Source organism: Tachyglossus aculeatus, unplaced genomic scaffold (assembly GCF_015852505.1).
Source record: "Tachyglossus aculeatus isolate mTacAcu1 unplaced genomic scaffold, mTacAcu1.pri scaffold_116_arrow_ctg1, whole genome shotgun sequence".
NCBI lineage: Eukaryota > Metazoa > Chordata > Mammalia > Monotremata > Tachyglossidae > Tachyglossus > Tachyglossus aculeatus.
The window spans coordinates 907144-921020 of NW_024044848.1; positions in this window are offsets into that span (position 1 = coordinate 907144).

Here is a 13877-nt window from a genome sequence, read left to right on the forward strand (position 1 = left end):
CAGAGTTCGACGCTCCCCAGCCCGGGACGGGCCCGGTGAGTCCGGAGAGGAGGAGGGGAAAGCTGAGGGAAATTGCAATAGGGAACTGGGATAACCAGGGTCAGAGTCACAATTTCACTAAGTTGGAAGCAGTGTCGCTTAATGGAAAGAGAACGGACCCGGGAGTCAAGAGGACCTGGGTTCTAATTCATTCATTCAATCATATTTATTGAGTACTTACTGTGTGCAGAGCACTGTACCGAGCGATCGGAAAGTACAATTCGACAACAGATAGAGACAATCCCTACTCAAAAACGGGCTCACGGTCTAGAAGGGGGAGACAGACCACAAAACAAAACAAGTAGACAAGCATCAATAGCATCAAAAAAGATAAATAGAATTATATATATATATATATATATATATATACGCATCATTAAGAAAATAAATCGAGTAATAAATATGTACAAATATACACAAGTGCTATGGGAAAGGGAAGGGGGTAGAGCAGAGGGAGGGGAGGAGGGGCAGAGGAAAAGGGGAGACTCAGGCTGGGAAGGCCTCCTGGAGGAGGTGAGCTCTCAGTAGGTCTTTGAACAGGGGAAGAGAGCTTGTTTGGCATATGCGAGGTGTGGGGGGCTTTCCAGGTCAGAGGTAGGATGTGGGCCGGGGGTCGACGGCGGGACAGGCAAGAACGAGGTCCAGTGAGGAGGTTAGCGGCAGAGGAGCAGAGGGTGCGGGCTGGCCTGGAGAAGGAGAGAAGGGAGGTGAGGCAGGAGGGGGCGAGGTGATGGACAGCCTTGAAGCCGAGGGTGAGGAATTTCTGCCTGATGCGTAGGTTCATTGGTAGCCACTGGAGATTTTTGAGGAGGGTAGTAAGATGTCCAGAGCGTTTCTGCATAAAGATGATCCGGGCAGCGGTGTGAAGTATGGATTGAAGTGAGGAGAGTCAGGAGGATGGGAGATCGGAGAGGAGGCCGATGCAGTCATCCAGTCAGGATAGGATGAGAGACTGAACGAACAGGGTAGCAGTTTGGATGGAGAGGAAAGGGCGGATCTTGGCGATGTTGCAGAGGTGAGACCGGCAGGTTGTGGTGAGGGATTGGATGAGAGGGGTGAACGAGAGAGCAGAGTCGAGGATGACACCCAGGTTGCAGACGTGTGAGACGGGAAGGATGGTAGTGCCATGAATAGTGAAGGGAAAGTCAGGGAAAAGACAGGGATTGGGAGGGAAGATAAGGAGCTCAGTCTTGGACATGTTGAGTTTTAGATGGAGGGCAGACATCCAGATGGAGATGTCTTGAAGGCAGGAGGGAGATGCGAGCCTGAAGGGAGGGAGAGAGAGCAGGGGTGGAGATGTAGATTTGGGTAACATCTGCGTAGGGATGATAGTTGAAGCCATGGGAGCAAATGAGTTCACTGAGGGAGTGAGTATAGATGGAGAACAGAAGGGGACCGAGAACTGACCCTGGAGGAACCCCTACAGTTAGGGGGTGGGAGGGGGAGGAGGAGGAGCCCGCGAAGGAGAGTGAGAATAAATGGCCAGAGAGATAAGAGGAGAACCAGGAGAGGATGGAGTCTGTGAAGCCAAGGTCGGATAGCGTGTTGAGGAGAAGGGGGTGGGCCACAGTGTCGAAGGCAGCTGAGGGGTCGAGGAGGATTAGGAAAGAGTAGGAGCCGTTGGATATGGCAAGAAGGAGGTCATTGGTGACCTTTGAGAGGGCAGTTTCGGTGGAGTGGAGGGGACAGAAGCCAGATTGGAGGGGGCCCAGGAGAGAGTTGGAGTTGAGGAATTCGAGGCAGCGAGTGCTGATGACTCGCTTTGGGAGTTTGGAAAGGAAGGGTAGGAAGGAGATAGGGCGATAACTGGAAGGGGCAGCGGGGTCAAGAGAGGATCTTTTTAGGATGAGGGAGACGTAGGCACGTTGGAAGGCAGAGCGGAAATGCTCTATCAACTTCATCGCACCATAACAGACACATTTCCTGCCCCTTCTAGAAGAAAAGAAATGAATGGAAAGATGAAGATGCAATTATTGCATGCAATTCTACAGATGAGGAAGCTGAGGCCCAAAGAAGTGAAGCGACTTGCCCAAGGTCTCACAGAGGGAGGATTAGGGCCCAAGTCCTCTGATTCTCACTAAGCTACGCTTGGGAGAGTACAATGGAACAAAGCTGGGAGATGTGAATGCTCCCGTCAAGGAGCTCAGAGCCAAGAAGAGAACTCCTGGGCCCATCCTTTTTCCACTAAATGAAGATGGACTTGAGTCGATTCTCTCTTGAGTTAAGGGAAGTGGGTTTAGAGGGCTTGGAAATGAACTGGGGAAGCTGGTTGGAGGCGGGGGGCGGATTTTAGCAGTAAAGAATTCAGAAAGAACTGTGCTCGCTCTGATTTTGAGCTGATAAGAGAGGGAGTTCCAGGCTAGGGTGGAAACGGGAATGTTGATCGTGAGTAAAAACAAGACTGTATGCTCACTGTGGGCAGGGACTGTGTCTGTTAATTATTCTAGAGTACTCTCCCTAGCATTCAGTACAGTGCTCTGCACACAGTAAGCGCTTCATAAATATTACTGAACGCATTCATTTTCCACTTTACGGGAGTTGCCGCAATCAGGTTCCCTGCGCTAGAAGAGGGGTGTGAGTGTGTGTGTGTGCGTACACAAAGTATCGGGGAGTGTAAGCAGCAAACAAGTTCAGGCAGCGGGGAGGGTTGAAGACGAAGATAGAAAAAGATCTTCCTCCAGACTGTGAACTCGATGTGGGTAGGGAACGTGTCTGCCCACTCTGTTGGGGTGGCTGAGGTGGGGGACGATCTCAGGGATTCCCTTTCAATCGACCAAAGTACTGTGAAAATCTGGATCTTTCCTTATCCCTGCTGGATATGAAACTCCAAGATCATTTTGAATTCAATAACTGTCTCCTTTCCATAGAGAATCACCAACAAATGTCTTGTCAGTTTCTTCACTCTTCCCATCGATGGACTGTGACTTTGACTCTTCCCTCATCCACTGCAGAAAGTCCATGCCAATTTCCAAAAATGCCCAACGTCTCCACGGTGATGAGGGAATTCCTCCTGCTGGGATTCTCGGAGGTCCGGGAGCTGCAGCTGGTCCACGCCGCGCTGTTCTTCCTGGTCTACCTGGCGGCCCTGACGGGGAACCTCCTCATCGTCCTTGCCACCGCCCTCGACCGGCGCCTCCACACCCCCATGTACTTCTTCCTCGGGCACCTGTCCGTGGCTGACCTCTGCTACATCTCCGTCACCGTCCCCCAATCCATTCACGACTCCCTGACGGACCGTCGAGAAATCTCCTTCCTATGCTGTGGAGTACAGGTCTGTCTGGTGATTTTATTTGCAGGTGCGGAATATTTTATCCTCACGGCGATGTCCTACGACCGCTACGCCGCCATCTGCCTCCCCCTGAGCTACGAGGTCGTCATGAACACAGCGGCCTGTGGGAAGATGGCGGCTGCCTCCTGGCTCAGTGGGGGCCTGTTGGCAGTAATGTGTTCAGCTGGGACGTTCTCCCTGTCCTTCTGTGGGTCCAACATCGTCCCGCAGTTTTTCTGTGACATCCCCTCCCTGCTGAAGCTCTCCTGCTCCAAGGACCACGTCGCCATCGACGTGAGCATCACCACTGGGGTATCGTTAGGCATCGCCTGCTTCATTCTCATCATCGTCTCGTACGTGCGCATCTTCTGGGCTGTGCTGAGGATGCCGGCCTCCGAGGGCCAGGCCAAAGCCTTCTCCACTTGCATGCCCCACCTCATCGTCGTCACAGTTTTCATCTCGACGGCGCTATTTACCCACCTCAAACCGCCCTCGGACTCCTTCTCGATCATGGATCTGCTGGAGTCCGTGTTCTACTCCGTGGTGCCCACCGTCCTGAACCCCCTCATCTACAGCCTGAGGAACCGGGACATGAAGGCCGCCATGGGCAGGATCCTAAAAGGGTCACTCTCCCGGCCTTCTGCTCTGGGACAAAATGTCTCCTTTCTTGTACAAATCATCTCATCCCACCACTTAACCAAGGAATTGCCCTTGGACCTAGCCAGATACTTAGCTGTACGACAAGGTTCACAGAAAAAGCTGGACTTCGATGAATTGTCAAAGTCTGGGAGGGAGGCGGCTAAGATGGAAGTAGGACTGACGATGCTGTTTCGGGGAGGCATTGTGGCCGAAAGGTAGGGGAGGCCCTGGAAACTGTTAGCTCACTGTGGGCAGGGAATGCGTTTAAAAACTCTGGCAAACTGAACTCTCCCAATATAACGATACGCTCTTTAGCGTGACTCTGGTGGTGGAAGTGAAAGCTGTAATATGGGAGGTGGTAGGGGAGAAGGGAAGAAAGGTTGACTGCACCTCCATCTGTCTTGTTAAATCCATCCTCTCTCATCAATCCATCTTTCCTTCCTTCCATGCATCCACCCATCCATCCATCCAACCATCCATCCATCTATTCATCCCTCCATCCAGAGAACGGGCTTGGGAGTCGGAGGTCGTGGATTCTAATCCCAGTTCTGCTACTTGTCTGCCGTGTGACCTTGGGCAAGTCTCTTCACTTCTCTGGGCCTCAGTTCCCTCAGCTGTAAAATGGGGGTTGAGACTGTGAGCCCGTGTGGTACAGGGACTTGTCTGACCCAATTGGCTTGTATTCACTCCAACACATAATAAACGCTTATCAAATACCACGATTATGATTATTGTTATCGTTATTATTAAGGATGGGGAGGGGAGCTTTTTACAAAGGCCCAGGCCGAGACAGTTAAGCACCCTGAGACAAGGAAGCACAGGGAAGCAGCATAGCCCAGTTGATAGAGCATGGACCTGGGCGTCAGAGGGTCTGAGTTCTAATTCCGCCTCCACCACTTGTCTGCCATGTGACCTTGGGCAAGTCATTTCACTTCTTGCCTCAACTACCTCATCTGTAAAAGGGGGATTAAGACTGGAAGTCCTATGCGGGACAGGGACTGGTCCAACCTGACTAGCTTGTAGGGATTTTAGCGCTTAGAGTGGTCCCTAGAAAATAGGAAACATTTACCATGTACCATTATGAAAAAATTAATCGGGGAAGGTCCCATGGATTTCATAGAGTTTCGGGAAGGAGTGTGGAATATGGGAAGCCCCGAGGGCTGGTGGATATGAAGGGAGAGGGAATTCCAAGCAGGGGAAAGGTGGTGAGGTAGGGGTCTGAATCGGGGGAGTTGGGAACGAGGCACAGTAAGAAGGTGAGCTTGGAAGGGATGGAGAATGCAGATAGAAATTCAGTAGGGGAAGATAATGCACATCAATCAATCGATTATTTACTGAGTGCTTACTATGTGCAGACGTTGGTAGTAAGCACTTGGGAGAGTACGATAGAACAATGTAACAGGGTTGGTAGCCACATTTCCTGCCCATGATGAGCTTCCAGTCTAGAGGGGAATGTCGAAGTTGAATTGCGGCAGATTTCAGATTCATTCATTCATTCAATCGTATTTATTCATTCATTCAATCGTATTTATTGAGCGCTTACTGCGTGCAGAGCACTGTACTAAGCACCTGGGAAGTACAAGTTGGCAACACATAGAGACGGTCCCACCCAACAACGGGCTCACAGTCTAGAAGGGATCCCAAGCCCTGGCATGGGATGAAACTCCAAACCTCAGAGCATAACCAGAATGCTATTATTAATCTGTTTAGTTTATTAATGATATGTATACATCTGTAATTCCATTTATCTATTTAGATGGTATTGACGCCTGTCTACTTGTTTTGTTTTGTTGCCTGGCTCCCCCTTCTAGACCCTGAGCCTGTTGTTGTGTAGGGATTGTCTCTGTTGCCGAATTGCACTTTTCCAGCGCTTAGTAAAGTGCTCTGCACACAGTAAGCGCTCAATAAATATGATTGAATGAATGAATGAATGAATCATAAAAGGGAATGATGATTAGTCTGTTGAAGGAGTCACAGAGTGGGAACCACATGGGAATGGGTAGTTATTTAGGTTGTGAGGGCCGGGACCGCAGGGAGACCACGATCCCGGTCATCCAAGATTCCCGGATGGCCGGCCGTCTCAGCGGAAACCAGGTCCATCTTCCCATGGGGACTCTCCCAGGAAATAACCCGCCGTCATCTGAGGGGATGGCTCAGCCAGCTGGAGAGTGGAGAGGGGGAGGGAGGATCCTGTCAACCCCCATCTCTTGCCCAGACCTTCCCGTCTTCCCCATCCCCATCCAGGACCAACAAGATGGAGTGAGCCTCTCTCTCAGCAGAGTTCAACGCTCCCCAGCCCAGGACGGGCCCGGTGAGTCCGGAGAGGAGCGGGGGAAAGCTGAGGGAAATTGAAACAGCGAACTGGGATGACCAGGGTCAGAATCGCAATTTCTCCAAATAAAAAGCAGTGTCGCTTAGTGGAAAGAGCACAGACCCAGGAGTGAAGAGGACCTGGGCTCTAATTCATTCATTCAATCGTATTTATTGAGTGCTTACTGTGTGCAGAGCACTGTACTGAGTGCTTGGAAAGTACAATTCGGCAACAGATAGCGATTATGCCTATCCAACAATGGGTTCACAGTCTAGAAGGGGGAGACAGTCCACACACAAAAAATAAGCAGACGGGCGTCAGGGCTTTGAACAGGGGAAGAGAGCTAGTTTGAGGGAGACGTGGGCATGTTTGAAGGCAGAGGGGTAATGCTCTATCCACTTTATCACACCACAACAGACACATTCCCTGGCCTTACTAGAAGAAAAAAAAATGAATGGAAAGATGAATGTACAATTATTGCATGCCATTTTACCAATGAGGAAACTGAGGCCAGAGAAGTGAAGCACTTTGCCCAAGGTCCCACAGAAGCAAAGGGACAGAGGCAGGATTAGAACCCAAGTCCTCTGACTCCCACTAAACTATGCTTGGGAGAGTACAATGGAACAGAGCTGGGAGATGTGTATGCTCCTCTCCAGGAGCTCGTGGTCAAGAAGAGAACTCCTGGGCCTATCCTTTTTCCACTAAATGAGGATAGACTTGTGTTGATTCACGCTTGAGTTGGGTGAAGTGGGTTTAGAGGGCTGGGAAATGAATCGGGGAAGCTGGTTGGAGGCGGGGGGGTTTTAGCAGTAAAGAATTCAGAAAGAACTGTGCTCTCTCTGATTTTGAGCCAGAAAGGGAGGGAGCTCCAAGCTAGCATGGAAACGGGAGAGTCGATCATGAGTAACAACTAGAAAGTTGCTTTGAAAGCTGAGAAGACGAGTTGAACGATGGCAGGGGGTGAAGTGCAGTCATAGGGCGGAGAGCCTTCAAGCCGATTAAGAGTTTTTGTTCCTTGTGAAAAGGCACAATTTGTCATGAGAGGAGGATGAGGAGAAGAGAGATGTCGGCTGAGTAATGCCATAGGAAAGGACTCGATGAATGATGAGGTATGAATGAGGAGGTACACTTGTGTTTGTGAGTGTACAAGTGTGACTGCAGATATGTGAGCAAATGGGATCGGTTTGGAGTATACGTGGTTTTTTGTTGTTGTTGTTTGGTTGGTTTATGGTGTTTTTAAGTGCTCACTATGTGCCAGGTACTGTACTAAGCACTGGGGTGGATACAAGCTGATCAGGTTGGACACAGTCCACGCCCCATAGGGTGCTCACAGTTGTAACCCCCGTTTTTCAGATGAGGTAACCAAGGCACAGAGACGGTAAGTGACGGACCCCAGGTCACACAGCAGACAAGGAGCGAAAAGAGGATCAGAATCCAGGTACTACTCTCTACCAGGCCCGTTCTTTCTCCACTAAATGGAGGCATTTATGTTTGAAGGCACTTCTCATTTAACTCTGAAACCACTGAAAACGTTTCACAACAGTCACAAACATATCTTTATGTTCTCTGACCTCTAATATCTGCTATTCATTTTAGTTTAGGTCTCCTCAACCAAAAATAATACTCTTGATATTTATTAAGTGCTTACTACGTTCCAAGCAAAGTATTAAATGCTGGGTGAGATTCAGGACCATCTGGTAGAACACAGTCCGTGTCTCACAACGGATTCACAGACTAGGAGGGAAACCAGATATTGAATCCTCATTTTACTAGTGAGAAAACTGAGCTGTAGAGAAATTAAGTCACCTTCCCATGGCTATGCGGCAGAGAACTGGTAGAGGTGGGATTAGAACCCAGGTCCTCTGATTCCCAGGCCTGTGTTCTTCTCAATAGTCCCCTGCTTCTACACAGTTCGAAGCTTGGTGCCTCCAATAGAATGGAAGCTCCTTGAGGGCAGTGATTATATGTATAAATACCACGTCCTCTGTAGGTCTTCAATAAATAGAACCGATCGACTTAGTCCTATTCCTTCACCCCCAACATTAATGTCTCAGAATAGAAGGCTTCCCTCATCCTGTGCAGGGAGTCGACATCATTCCCCAGAAACGTTCCGTGCCTCCACCGTGAACTCAGAGATCATTTTGAATTCAGTAACTCCCTCCTCTCCATGGAGAATCAATCAATCAATCAATCAATCGTATTTATTGAGCGCTTACTGTGTGCACAGCACTGTACTAAGTGCTTGGGAAGTACTAGTTGGCAACATGTAGAGACAGTCCCTACCCAACAGTAGGCTCACAGTCTAGAAGGGTGAGACAGAGAACAAAACCAAACATACTAACAAAATAAAATAAATAGAATAGATATGTACAAGTAAGATAAATAAATAAATAAATAGAGTAATAAATATGTACAAACATATATACATATATACAGGTGCTGTGGGATAGGGAAGGAGGTAAGATGAGGGGATGGAGGGGGGACGAGGGGGAGAGGAAGGAAGGGGCTCAGTCTGGGAAGGCCTCCTGGAGGAGGTGAGCTCTCAGTAGGGCCCTGAAGGGAGGAAGAGAGTTAGCTTGGGGGATGGGCAGAGGGAGGGCGTTCCAGGCCCGGGGGAGGACGTGGGCCGGGGGTCGATGGCGGGACAGGCGTGAACGAGGCACGGTGAGGAGGTCAGCGTCAGAGGAGCGGAGGGTGTGGGCTGGGCTGGAGAAGGACAGAAGGGAGGTGAGGTAGGAGGGGGCGAGGTGATGGAGAGCCTTGAAGCCCAGGGTGAGGAGTTTCTGCCTGATGTGCAGATTGATTGGTAGCCACTGGAGATTTTTGAGGAGGGGAGTAACATGCCCAGAGCGTTTTTGGACAAAGACAATCCGGGCAGCAGCGTGAAGTATGGATTGAAGTGGGGAGAGACACGAGGAGGGAGATCAGAGAGAAGGCTGATGCAGTAGTCCAAACGGGAATCACCAGAGAGTGTCCTGTCTATTCCTTCACTCATCCCATCAATGGACTCTAACTTTGGCTCTTCTCTCATCACATGCAGAAAGTCAGGGCTCCCTACCGAGAATGCCCAACGTCTCCACGGTGAAGGAATTCCTCCTGCTGGGTTTCTCGGAGGTCCGGGAGCTGCAGCTGGTCCACGCCGCGCTGTTCCTCCTGGTCTACCTGGCGGCCCTGATGGGGAATCTCCTCATCGTCACCGTCACCGCCCTCGACCGGTACCTCCGCACCCCCATGTACTTCTTCCTCAGGAACCTGTCCGTCCTCGACCTCTGCTACATCTCCATCACTACCCCCAAGTCTGTTGTCATCTCCTTGACCGATCGTAGAGCCATCTCCCTCCTGGGCTGTGCCGCCCAGATCTTCTTGGTGGTCCTGTTCGGTAGTTCAGAGATGTTCCTCCTCACGGCGATGTCCTACGACCGCTACTCCGCCATCTGTCTCCCCCTGCGTTATGATCTCATCATGACCGACACGTCCTGTGGAAAGATGGCGGCCGCCTCCTGGCTCACTGGGGTGATGTTTGGGGTCTTATCTTCAGCTTCGACTTTCTCCCTGAGCTTCTGCGGGTCCAACATCATCCAGCAGTTCTTCTGTGACATCCCCTCCATGCTGAAGATCTCCTGCTCCGAGGACCATATCGTCATTTACGTGACCTTCACCTGTGGGGTAGCTGCAGTTCTCATCTGCTTCGTCTCCATCGTCGTCTCGTACGTGCACATCTTCCGGGCCGTGCTGAGGATGCCGGCCGCCGAGAGCCGGGCCAAAGCCTTCTCCACCTGCCTGCCTCACCTCGCCGCCGTCATCGTCTTCCTCTTGACCGGAACTTTCACCCAACTCAAGCCCGTGTCAGACTCCCCCTCGACCCTAGACCTGCTGTTGTCCATCTCCTACACCGTGATGACCCCGGCCATGAACCCCCTCATCTACAGCCTGAGGAACCGGGACACGAAGGCCGCACTGGGGAGAGTCCTAAAGGGGAGACTCCTCCTCCCTCTTCTAAGGGACAAAACATCTGTTTCCTTTTGCTGACCATCCCGTTCCTCATAACGTTTCCCAACCGTGGGGGTAGCCATATAAAGAACTGCCCAAAGAGCAAGTCCGGCGCCTGAGGATTTGACAATGTCTGGGACGGAAGCTGATAAGCCGGGTGTGACTGTAAGCCCGGTGTGGGCACGGATTGTCTCTCTTTATTCTGAATGGTACTTTCCAAACACTTAGTACGGTGCTCTTCTCGCTGTAAGCACTCGATAGATATGATTGATGAATGAATGACCGACTGACAAGTGATTGTTTGGGCGACACCACGGTTTAGTGAAATGAGCGTGTGGCTGGACGTCATGAGATTAGAAATGTCTGCCCGGTTCTGGTCCGGTACTGCTGTATCACCTTGGTTCAGCTACGTAAACCCCTCTGGGTCTAGCTGTAAAATCGGCATTCAATATGTGCTCTCTCTTTGTCTTTCAGTCTGAGCCCCCGCGGGTCAGGAAACGTCTCCGATATGATTAGTTTGTTTCTCCTCTGACACTTGGCAGTCTTTTTGTAAGGAAATTCTTAATAAATTCTGACCCAAGTTGCTAGTATCCACTCCAGCACATAATAAACACTTATCAAATACCACTATTCTGATTATTGTTATCATTCTTATTAAGGATGGGGAGGGGGGCTTTTTACACAGGCCCAGACCGAGACAATTAAGCACCCTGAGAGAAGGAAGCACGGGGAAGCAGCATAGCCCAGTTGATAGAGCATGGACCTGGGCATCAGAGGGCCTGGGTTCGAATTCCGCCTCCATCACTTATCTGCCATGTGACCTTGGGCAAGTCATTTCACCTCTTACCTCAACTACCTCATCTGTAAAAGGGGGATTAAGACTGGAAGTCCTATGCGGGACGGGGACTGGTCCAACCTGACTAGCTTGTAGGGACTTTAGCGCTTAGAGCGGTCCCTAGAAAATAGGAAACATTTACCATGTACCATTATGGAAAAATTAATCAGGGAGGGTCCCATGGATTTCATAGAGTTTCGGGAAGGAGTGTGGAAGATGGGAAGCCCCGAGGGCTGGTGGATATGAAGGGAGAAGGAATTCCAAGCGGGGGAAAGGTGGTGAGGGAGGGGTCTGAATCGGGGGAGTTGGGAACGAGGCACAGTAAGAGGGTGAGCTTGGAAGGGATGGAGAATGCAGATAGAAATTCAGTAGGGGAAGATAATGCGCATCCATCAATCGATCTTATTTACTGAGTGCTTACTATGTGCAGACCTTGGTAGTAAGCACTTGGGAGAGTACGAAAGAACAATGTAACAGGGTTGGTAGCCACATTTCCTGCCCATGATGAGCTTCCAGTCTAGAGGGGAATGTCAAAGTTGGATTGTTGCAGATTTCAGATTCATTCATTCATTCAATCGTATTTATTCTTTCATTCATTCAATCGTATTTATTGAGCGCTTACTGGGTGCAGAGCACTGTACTAAGCTCTTGGGAAGTACAAGTTGGCAACACATAGAGACGGTCCCACCCAACAACGGGCTCACAGTCTAGAAGGGATAACAAGTCCTGGCATGGGATGAAACCCCAAGCCTCAGAGCATAACCGGAATGCTATTATTAATCTATTTAGTTTATTAATGATGTGTCTACATCTGTAATTCCATTTATCTCTTTAGATGGTATTGATGCCTGTCTACTTGTTTTGTTTTGTTGTCTGGCTCCCCCTTCTAGACCGTGAGCCCGTTGTTGTGTAGGGATTGTCTCTGTTGCCAAATTGTACTTTTCCAGCGCTTTGTACAGTGCTCTGCACACAGTGAGCGCTCAATAAATATGATTGAATGCATGAATGAATGAATCATGAAAGGGAATGATGATTAGTCTGTTGAAGGAGTCACAGAGTTGGAACCACACGGGAATGGGTAGTGATTTAGGTTGTGAGGGCCGGGACCGCAGGGAGAGCACGATCCCGGCCTTTTGAGATTCCCAGGCAGCCAGCCGTCTCAGCGGAGCCCCGGGTCTGTCCTCCCATGGGGAATCTCCCAGGAAATAACCCGCCATCATCTGAGGCGACTGCACAGCCAACCGGAGAGCCGAGATGGGGAGGGAGGACCCTGACAGGCCCCATCCCTCGTCCAGACCTTCCGGTAACCCCCATCCATGTCCAGGACCGACAAGATAGAGTGAGCCTCTCTCTCAGCAGAGTTCGATGCTCCACAGCCCGGGACGGGCCCGGTGAGTCTGGAGAGGAGCGGGGGAAAGCTGAGGGAAATTTCAGTAGGGAACTGGGATGACTAGGGTCAGAGTCGCAATTTCTCTAAATCAGAAGCAGTGTCGCTTAGTGGAAAGAGCACAGGCCCGGGAGTCAAGAGGACCCGGGCTCTAATTCATTCATTCAATCGTATTTATTGAGTGCTTACTGTGTGCAGAGCACTGCACTGAGTGTTTGGAAAGTACAATTCGGCAACAGATAGAGACAATCCCTATCCAACAACGGGCTCACAGTCTAGAAGGGGGAGACAGTCCAAAAAAAACCCCACGTATACAGGTTTCAGGGCTTTGAACAGGGGAAGAGAGCTAGTTTGGGGGAGACGTGGGCATGTTTGAAGGCAGAGGGGAAGTGCACTATCCACTTTATCACACCGCAACAGACACATGCCCTGCCCCTCCTAGAAGAAAAAAAAATGAATGGAAAGATGAATATGCAATTATTGCCTGCCATTTTACTGATGAGGAAACTGAGGCCAGAGAAGTGAAGCACCTTGCCCAAGGTCCCCCAGCAGCAAAGGGATAGAGGCAGGATTAGATTAGAACCCAAGTCCTCTGACTCCCACTAGACTATGTTTGGGTGAGTACAATGGAAAAGAGCTGGGAGATGTGTACGCTCCCCTCAAAGAGCACACGGTCAAGAAGAGAACTCCTGGGCCCATCCTTTTTCCGCTAAATGAGGATAGACTTGAGTTGATTCACGCTTGAGTTGGGTGAAGTGGGTTTAGAGGGCTGGGAAATGAATCGTGGAAGCTGGTTGGAGGCGGGGGGGATTTTAGCAGCAAAGAATTCAGGAAGAACTGTGCTCACTGTGATTTTGAGCTGATAAGAGAGGGAGTTCCAGCCTAGGATGGAAACGGGAGAGTCGATCGTGAGTAACAACTAGAAAGTTGCTTTGAGAGCTGAGAAGACGAGTTAAACGATGGAAAGGGGGTGAAGTGCAGTCATAGGGCGGAGAGCCTTCAAGCCGATGAAGAGGTTTTTTGTTCATTGTGAAAAGACACAAATTGTCATGAGAGGAGGATGAGGAGAGGAGAGATGTAGGCTGAGCGATGCTATAGGAAAGGACTTGATGAATGATGAGGTATACTTGTGTTTGTGTGTGTACAAGTATATATTTAGCTTTAATTCTATTTGTTCTGATGACTTGACACCTGTCCACATGTTTTGTTTTGTTGTCTGTCTCCCCGTTCTAGACTTTGAGCTTGTTGTTGGGTAGAGACTGTCTCTATATGTTGCCAACTTGTACTTCCCAAGCGCTTAGTACAGTGCTCTGCACACAGTAAGCGCTCGATAAATATGATTGAACGACCGAATACGTGAGCAAATGGGATCGGTTTGGGGTATACGTGGTATTTTGTTGTTGTTGTT